This window comes from Equus przewalskii, chromosome 8 (assembly GCF_037783145.1).
Source record: "Equus przewalskii isolate Varuska chromosome 8, EquPr2, whole genome shotgun sequence".
NCBI classification, from domain to species: domain Eukaryota; kingdom Metazoa; phylum Chordata; class Mammalia; order Perissodactyla; family Equidae; genus Equus; species Equus przewalskii.
Genome location: NC_091838.1, coordinates 42,414,399 through 42,424,444, shown reverse-complemented (window position 1 = coordinate 42,424,444; position 10,046 = coordinate 42,414,399). Strand labels below are relative to the sequence as shown.

General features: G+C 38.3%; 1 protein-coding gene across 2 annotated transcripts in view; it reads left to right on the top strand.

The window, feature by feature from the left end:
• The first annotated feature begins 5,260 nt into the window (after positions 1-5,260).
• Positions 5,261-10,046, top strand: part of RAD54B (RAD54 homolog B) — a 127,303-nt gene continuing 122,517 nt past the window's right edge. For both annotated transcript variants that reach the window (XM_070630667.1, XM_070630668.1), the window contains exon 1: positions 5,261-5,397. The gene's annotated coding sequence lies outside the window, so the exon portion shown is untranslated. The remainder of the gene's footprint in view (positions 5,398-10,046) is intronic.

The window sequence follows — 10,046 nt, the reverse complement described above, 5'->3', positions numbered from 1 at the left end:
GTTATGAAAATAGAATTATACCAATGTAGTCTACCAGACAATTTTGATATGTTTTTAAGGAGATTTTTAGTTTGAGGACAGTATTATATAATGTCTTGTGAACATAGATTGTAAGTGAAGACAGTCCAGTTCCTAAGAATTCCCAGGATACTTGGGGCATGTGGTAATAATTTTAAAATACAATATTTATATTTTAAAATATAAAATGGTAGATGGTGTGAATATGCAGAGAATGGTGAATAGTCTACTTTGGCCAGTGTAGGATGCAGGAGCGAGGGGAGAAGAAATGAAGGGAAACTGTACTTGGACATTGGGGCTAAATTATGAAAATTATGAAGGTCTTATTTGCTGAGCTAAGCCATAGGGAGAAACTAAGTTTTTTTGTTGTTAATATGAATGGTATTTTCAAATTCAGTACACTTTTAAGAGCATCTACTTTTGGCCAGTCACTGTGAAAGATGTTTTCCATAAATTAACTCACAATCACACCTATGCTTTAGAAAGAGAACTCCTCTTGTGCAGCCGGGAGGATGGATTAGAGAGGGAAGAACCTGAGGCAGGAAGAGCAGTGAAGCAAATATCTAAATCAGTGGTTCTCAAAGAGTGGTCTTCAGACCAGCAGCTCAGCATCACCTGGGAATTTGTTAGAAATGCATATTCTCAAGCACCACCCCAGACCTAAGAATCAGGAGGTGGGAGCCCAGCAATGTGTGTCTTAAGAAGCCCTGGAAATTATTCTGCTAACGTTTGATGCACCCGAAAGTTTGAGAACCACTGATGTATATCAATGGTTTTCAAATTTAGGAATCATCTGGAGAGGTCATTAAAAATGCAGGTCCCGGGGCCTACAAATCTATTTCTACAAATCTTCTCAGGAGATTCTGATAATCAGCCAGGGTTTGATCCGGTGGCCCAAATGAAAAGTAATATCTTTAGCTAACACAGTGGTAATGGAAACGGCGGGATCAAATAGAAAAGATATTTCTCAGGGAATTGAAGCAGCTCAAGAGACTTTGGGGTGGTAAGTAGAGCCATATGCTCCAAATGGATTGCAAAAGGTGAAGATGAAAAGATGACTACCTTTGGTAATTAGGAAAACTTTATAACTTTTGTGATGGCAATTTTATTGGAGTGCAAATTTGGGGGAAGGTAAGTAGAATCCATAATGCTACTTATTGCATGATTGAGAAGTGAGAAAGTATATGTGATGAGTATTTTTTCAGTTTGGTGGAGAACAGAGGAGAGATTGCTAAAAGCTATGTGTACCAAAGCCATCCCCTTCCCAACAGTTTACATGTAAAGATTGCCTTTGCGTTTGTGGCCCTAGACTGTATCTGCAGATCTAGTTAGGTTTTTTTGTGCTTCCATACTTTCAATTACAGACTGCTTTGGAAATTCTGTTTCTGATTTTTGTGTTCTAAGTTCTTCCGTCTCCCTCTTTCAAATCTAAGAACTTCTTAAGTATGCTGCATTGTTTCATGCAGCCTAAGTATCCTTGAAGAGTAATTTTTTTTTTAAAGGTTTTAATTTTTCTTTTTTCTCCCCAAAGCCCCCTGGTACATAGTTGTATACTCCTCGTTGTGGGTCCTTCTAGTTGTGGCATGTGGGACGCTGCCTCAGCGTGGTTTGATGAGCAGTGCCATGTCCGCGCCAGGATTCGAACCAACAAAACACTGGGCCGCCTGTAGCGGAGCGTGCGAACTTAACCACTCGGCCATGGGGCCAGCCCCTTGAAGTGTAATTTTTTAATGACCCTATTCTGGTTAGTATATTTAGCATATTATATATTCTTGGGTTTTAAATAGAATAAAGTTTTGTGGTATTAATTTGGAAAAAGAATAATGCTGAGTTGCATGGCTTTGATTTTAAAACAAAGGGCAAAACTAAAACAGCCAAATGAAAATTCTTACTGAAAATTTTTTCAAATTAGTAAATCATAACAAGTGATTTGAGTTGACAAACTGTATATTATACACCAGTGAAGGTCTCTTCATTTGCTAAAGACAGGCTTTGGGAGTATTTTGGTAAAGCTTTGAACTAAAGCAGGCCTAATGGACCCCCTTAGGGCTGCAGCTGCTTTAAACTGTTTACTCTAGGAATCATGCTTTTTGATATTCTGGTAATCCTGGAACAGTAACATTGCTACCTACTCTGACCCAACATTTCACCTGGTCCTGCTAGAACAACTTAGGGTCCTCTGGAATCATTGTTTCCTTTAAGTTAAATAAGGAATCAGAATTCATCTGTAAGCCAAAGACATGTGAAACAAATATCATCCAAAGCTGCTCCATAAGCATGTGAAGCTTTAAAAAGTTGTTCAATAATTTCATCTCCAAAATTCATTTCAATGTAAAGCCAGAAAAATTATAAATGAAAAAAGCTAAGTACTAATCCTGGCTTTCCCATTCTACTTGCTGTATGATATGAACAAATTAAATCATCAGTGGGTCTCTGTTTTCTCATATATTCTGAAATATTAATAGAATTCAGAATGTGTGTAGTTTGGAGGAGGGTATGGATCAGAAAAGACATATCATTACAGATATTTATTGTAGAGTTCAGGTAAAAAGTCCAGGGGGCTGGCCCAGTGACAGACTGGTTAAGTTCATGTTCTCTGCTTGGCCAGCCTGGGGTTTGCAGGTTTGGATCTTGGGCGCAGACCTAGCACCGCTCATCGAGCCATGCTGTGGCGGCATCCCACATAAAGTAGAGGAAGATTGGCACAGATGTTAACTCAGAGCCAATCTTTCTGACCAAAAATTAGTCCAGAATTGATGAAGTGTAGCAGCTAAGAGACAAGTGGAATAAACACAACTGAGAAAAGAATTAGGGTAATCACACTAAAAGGAGGTATCCAAATTCTTTTTCTCCTCTCCACTCCCCCCAGGAGAAATGTTCAGCTCTGATGTTGGTGTTGGTTAATAAATTAACATTACCAATAACCAATAACCAGTTAATGTTGTTAATTCATAATTAAGAGTTGTGGAAACTTTTGCCTCCAATAGTTCTAATGTTAACTGAACCTGAGGACACAGTATAATATCCTTACAAAAAGTATTTAGTGGTAATAACACTTTAGTATTTACTTAATGATTAAAAAAGGAAAGGAAATGATCAAAAGTTTACCAAAATATTTGTTTCCAAAGATATATGCATCCACAAAATTGGATGAAGATTTTTTTAAAACTCCATTCACTCTCTTGTTCTCATTCAGTGTCATGGTTTTAAGCAGCATCTCTACACACTGATTCCTCTAAATTTCCAAACTAGACCTCTTCTGTGTTGCCCCGGATTTACATCTTAACCTCTCCACCAGATGTCTAGTAAGCACCTCAAATTTGACATACCCAAATTGAGCTCTTGATATTCCCTCCGTGATAATTACTCCTCTGCTATCTTCTTTTCTCAATAAATGGCAACTCCTGTGCTTCCAGGTTCTCAGGCCAAAAGCCTTAGAGTCATTCTTACCTACTCTGTTTTGCTCACACTTTACCTATGATCTGGCTTCTATCTTCAAAGCACATCTAGACTCCAAGTGTTATCACCCCTGCTGTAGCCACCCTGGGCCAAGCCACCATTGTCTCTTGCCTGAATTGTGGTAATGGCCTCCTAACTCAGCTCAAAAACCTTCAATGGCCTCTCATTTCAGAACAAAAGCTGTAGTTCTTACAATGGTTCACAAACTTCTACATGATTTCCCCTGTCCTTGTTATCTCTTTGACCTCATCTACTACTTTCTGAACTCACTCTGCTTGAGCCACCACCTCCTCACTTTTGCAACTGGCCCTAAGTACATTATTGCCTCAGGACTTTTGCTTAGGGAGGCCTTCCCTGGCTACCCTATCTAAAATTTCAATACCCTCAGTCTCTGCTTTACTCTTCTCTTTAGCACTTTTTACTCGCTAACACTATATAGTTTAGTTATTTACTTCTTTATTGGTTGTTTCCCCATTAGAATGTAAGTTCCATAAAGAAGGGATTTTTGTCTGTTTTATCCACTACTATATCCCCAGCAACTACTGTGACTGGCGCATAATCAGCTCTCAGTAGTTGCAGATCGAATGAAGATATTTCACCTCACTGGTAGACTTTGTAATTGAAAAGCAGAAAATTACAAATCATTTATTTATGTAATAAGCTATGTTACTATTGAGAAATAGTTGTATTCTTTCTGGCTAAAATGATGTATCTTTCTAGGCCATCTTTATTTGATATCATAAAGTAATCAAGTGCAGTAAAATAAATATTTCATGATGATAATTTTTATTAGAAAGAATAAAAAGTAAGGTTGATTTCTCCCCCCTCACAGACAATTCCTGTAAAATAAAACTCTTTTTAAATTTACTGTTTCAAAGAAAAGTATTTTATTTGCTGTGTTCTATCTAGGACTGTATTTCTTTTTGATTATACTTATCAGTCATAATTTTGCTGTTTGTCTTTATCCTTATTGTAGAAAATTAGCCCTAACTTTAAAAACATGAACACATAAACTTATATGGTATGTAACTAATAACATGTTCATTTGAAACACTAATTTTGCCAAAATAAAGTCCAAAAAATTATAACAATTTGCTATATAAAAAAATTATAGTCACAATTTGGTAAAATTTAATACTTCCTAATTCTTTACATACTTTTAGAGTTACCTGCTTTTGAAAAGTAGGCTAGATGATGAAAATAATTATTTTCACACATTTTTAAGCGCTTTGTTCAAAGTGGAATATTTTTCTAGTTACTACAGATGGTGGCCTGATTTGGAGATACTTTTATATTAAAAGGCCCAGGACCTATGTATTTCTATCTTGTCACCATATTAAAGTGTTGGACCACTTTTAAAACGTCAGTTTGCCTATTTGGGCCAGGAACTTTAAAGGGATATATTATTTTAACAAAGTTGCTGAAGTCACTTCATTCCTAAAATGAAGCATAATTTAAGAGCTTTGTGGTAAAATCCATTATATTTGCATACTATTTTTCAAAGCAAATACTGCTACGCAAACCATCAAATTGCATGACCATATTCATGTAGATGTTCTCAGTTTTAAGAAGTATGGGTCATCTGTCTTAAAATGAGGTCTGTAGCCTCAGCGTCTACGCCATATCTGACTATAGGAATCAAATGCATATCTTTGGAATTGAACCATAAACCGGAGCCAAATTTAGAAGCTCTAAAAGAGAAACGCAAAGGGTCATGCGCAATGATGCGGTAAGGTTGTCCAATCAGAGTCGGGCTGGACCGGGCACTGCGTCGGAGAAGTAGTGCGCACGAGCGGGGGTCTTGTCCGCGATTGGCTGCGCCAAGGCGGCGGGAGCCTTGAGTTCCTCCGGCGGTGAGCGGAGGGCAGTCTAACCCGGTTCTTCTTGGCTGGACCCACGGCTTCTGTCGGGTCCTCGCTGGTGCGTCACTAGAGGGGAAGGCTTGTGAAGCTGCGACAGCCTGCAGGCTCGTGCAAGACAAAGCGGGGAGGGGCGCCGGAGCAGGCCTCCGAGGGAGGAGGGAAGGAAGGCGGCGGAGCCGCCGTGGTCACCTCCTGCGGGTCCCGGAGTGCGATCTGAAGTGTGAGGGACGCCCTCGCTGCTGGCCCTGTGGTGGCTGGTGGTCGAGGGCGGGGTGTGGGGGTGCGTTTGTGTGCTGGGGAGGCCCCGGCAGAGGCGACTCCGGGCAGTGGTGCCTCTGCGCTATCTCTGGGGTCTTCCCGCTCTGCTCTTGTGGCCCTTGGGTTTGTTTCCTCCAGGATCAATCTACGTTCTCCTGCACGGTACTAATTAATTAATGGAGGATTTTTGTAGGCTAGTTTAGCGGGGCCACAAAGTTAAAGGAGCAGCTTAAACCACGAAGTGAAATAACTACTGCCTAACGTAGTTAGAAGGCTAACAGCAGGAAGATCTTACAGGTTTTAGATTGTTTTATTTACATTCTTGCCTCCTAGAGGTTTGATGGTTGCACCCCATCCCTCCTTAAAAGCCCAAATGAATCCATAGATTTGGGCCCTCATTCCCTTTGTCGAGCTACATCCTTCACTCATCCCTCACGGGACCTTCTCTACTCTCGTAGGACCTCATGTATTAAACATCCAATAATAATTGTAGATAGTAGTAGTATAGATAATAATGAGTGCTTACTATGTGTCAAGCTTTGTTCCAAGTGCTTTAAGTATTTCGTTTAATTCTCCCAAGAATCCTATGAGTAATTATGATTATTGTACCCCCTTGTATAGATGAGGAAACGGACACACAAAGAGGTTAATTAAACTGTGCAAGATCACATGCTAGGAAGCGTCAGTCCAGATTTATATTCAGGCATTTGCCTCCAAAGGTGTGTTCTTAATTTTTACACTATATTGCCAGATAATTTAGGCCTTCTGATGTGTTGCAGCTGTCAGCCTGGACTTGCCATTTTACTTGGGAGGACAGAAGCAGGAAGGTGTTAGTCTCATTGCAGAAGTTGTGGCAACATGGCAGGGCTGCCAAATGGACATTATTTCTGGGGCCTAGGAAAAGGGGTCAAATAGCACTAATTTAAGAAGTAAAAAGGATGCTGAAGTATTTAGGGGGAAATGTACTGATGTCTGCAGTTTACTTTGAAATGCATGAACAAATTATTGGCTTGATGGATGCCTTCCTATGTCAGTGGTGGAACTAGTTGACTTGGACTGGCTCCAGTCTCTTTTTTTATGGTGAATTTTTTTTTTTTTTTCCTGAGGCAGATTCACCCTGAGGTAGCATGTGTTGCCAGTCTTCCTGTATTTTGTATGTGGGTCGCTGCCACAGCATGGCTGATGAGTGACATAGGTCCCATCCTGGGATCTGCACTGTGAACCGGCTCTCCTAAGTGGATTGTGCCAAACTTAACCACTTTGCTACCCTGGGCCCCTCCAGTGTTTTTTTTTTTTTTATTTTATTTTTATTTTTTATTTATTTTTATTTTTTTTTTAAGATTTTATTTTTCTCCTTTTTCTCCCCAAAGCCCCCCGGTACATAGTTGTATATTTCGTTGTGGGTCCTTCTAGTTGTGGCATGTGGGACGCTGCCTCAGCGTGGTCTGATGAGCAGTGCCATGTCCGCGCCCAGGATTCGAACCAATGAAACACTGGGCCGCCTGCAGCGGAGCGCGCGAACTTAACCACTCGGCCACGGGGCCAGCCCCCAGTGTTTGTTTTTTTAACTACCACTCTACTGCTTCTCACATGTCTACATTCTCAAATTCGTTATTATTTTCTTTATTCGTTTACAAGATAAATAGGAGGGTTGGAAAATTAGAAATCATATATTAAGTGTAGAAGGGTTTAAACTGGTGAGTCTTAGAATTTAGTGTTGAAAGAAATTTTATCATCTAGTCTATCTTTTTATATTACAAATGAGGAAATTAGTATCTAGAGAGTTTAAATAACTTGCTCCAAATTTCTAGCAACTATGTTTTTCTAGTGTTCCTTTTAAAAATGTGTCAGTCAGACTTTTCACAGTATTATAGTGGGATCTGACTAAATGCAGAGAATAGATCCTATTACATTTCATGATGTGGAGGTCATATCTAGAATTTATTACTTTAAGTAGGCTCATTGTTATTTCAGTTGAGCTATGGTCATCTAAAAGCCTTGAGATTTTCATCTGAACTTCCCATTGTTCTGTTTTATTTGATGAATAAGTAACTGAGTCTAAAGGCAGGGCCTAACACTTGCTTTCAAATCATCTTGTTGCAGTTAGCTTGTGTCAATTTCAAATTTGTGACAATTACATATCTAGAGACATGTAATATTCTACTAACCTATTGTAAAATGGAAATGAGGTTAATGAGGTTACTTTGGCATGACTTGTTTGAACAGAATCCGTATTGACTACTGGTAGTGATAAATATGCCTCTAAAGTAAACAGATAGTCACAAAACATCTGTTTAATAATTTGCTCTAAGATTGTGCTAATAGAGATCTGTTTTGCCCTTGAATAAGAAACAGTAGAGAATGTCCTCCACTGCTAATCCCTCAAACTTTATACAGGTTTGCTGTTTATCAGTTACTCATGTATTTCATCATTTTAACTGCTGAAATTGGAAAATGTCTAGCCATCAATGATGGCGTGTCACAATTTGGTTGATGCACTCTTTTCTTTCTTGGTGCATAAAATAATAGCACATCTTACAATTGATGGCATCCTAGATTTGATGAACTATAGTAATTAAAAAATCTAGTTAGTGGCACTTTCCCTGTTACAGAGGTAACATTTTCCTTGTAGAAAATTGGAAGTATATAGAAAAGAACTCAGAAGAAAGTAAAAATTACTGGTAATTCTAATATCTAGACATAATCAGTGTTAAAGTTGTAGCCTGTGTTTTGTAGTCTTTTCAAAATCTTTATAGACTTATAATTTATGGTGTATAGTTCAGTGTGTATACTTTGATGAATTTTGACAAATTTGTAACCACGTTATAATCTGATACAGATTTTTCTCTCACTCCCAAAAGTTTGTCATGCCCCTTTGTTTTCTAGTCTTTTATCATACACACATACTATTTTCTGTATTTTTTTTCTTTTATAAAATTGAAATGATGCTAAACATGGTTTGTAGCCATTTTTTAAATTAAAACTTTATTTTTTTTAGAGCAGTTTAGGTTCACAGCAAAATTGAAGGGAAGGTAGAGATTTCCCATGTATTCCCTGCCCTCACACATGCATATGCTCCTTCATTATAACATTCTTCACCAGAGGGGTACATTTGTTACAGTTAATGAACCTGCATTGACACACATAATCACCCAAAGTCCCTGGTTTACATTAGGGTTCATTCTTGGAGTTGTACACTCTATAAGTTTGGATAAAAGTATAATGACATGTATCCCTCCTTATGGTATCATAGAATATTTTCACTGCCTGAAAAATCCTCTGTGCTCTCATTTTCATCCCCCCACCTCCCAAATCCCTGGCAACCACTGATCTTTTTACTGTCTCCATGGTTTTGCCTTTTCCAGGATGTCATATAGTTTTAATTATAAAGAATGTACCCTTTTTGGATTGGCTTCCTTCACTTAGTAATACACATTTAAGGTTCTTCCATGTCTTTTCATGCCTTGACAACTTGTTTCTTTTTAGTGCTGAATAATATTCCATTGTCTGGATGCACCACAGTTTATTTATCCATTCACCTACTGAAGGACATCTTGGTTGCTTCTAAGTTTTGGCAATTACGAATGAAGTTGCTATAAACATCCGTATGCAGTTTTTTGTGTGGACGTTAGTTTTCAACTTCGTGTTGAAAGGAGTTATTGTATTTTAAGAGTGTGTTTAGTTTTGTAGGAAAACATCAAACTGTCTTCCAAAGTGCCTGTACCATTTTGCATTCCCACCAGCAGTGATTGAGAGTTCCTGTTGCTCCACATCTTCACCAGCATTTGGTGGTGTCAGTCTTCCACATTTTGGCCATTCTTATTAGGTGTGTAGTGGTATCTCACTGTTGTTTTAATTTGCATTTTCTTGATAACATATTATCTTTTGGAGTATCTTTTCATATGCTTATTTGCTATTTGAATATCTTCTTTGGTGAGATGTTTATTAAGATCTTTGGCCAACTTTTTAATTGGGTTATTTTCGTGTTGAGTTTTAAGAGTTCTTTGTATATTTTGCATAACAGTCCTTTATCAAATGTGTCTTTTGCAAATATTTTCTCCCAGTCTGTGGCTTCTCTTTTCATTCGCTTGACGTTGCCTTTTTACACAGCAGCAGTTTTTAATTTTAATGAAGTTCAGCTTATCAGTTATTTCTTTCATAGATTATGCCTTTGGTGTTGCAGCTAAAAAGTCATCACCATACCCAAGGTCATCTAGGTTTTCTCCTATGTTATCTTTTAGCAGTTTTATAGTTTTGTGTTTCATCTTTAGTTCTGTGACCCATTTTGAGTTAATATTTGTGAAGAGTGTGAGGTCTGTGCCTAGATTCATTTTTTTGCGTGTGGATGTTGAGTTGTCCCATCACTATTTGTTGAAAAAACTGTCTTTGCTCCATTGTATTGCCTTTGCTCCTTGGTGAAAGATCAGTTGACTATATCGATGTGGGTCT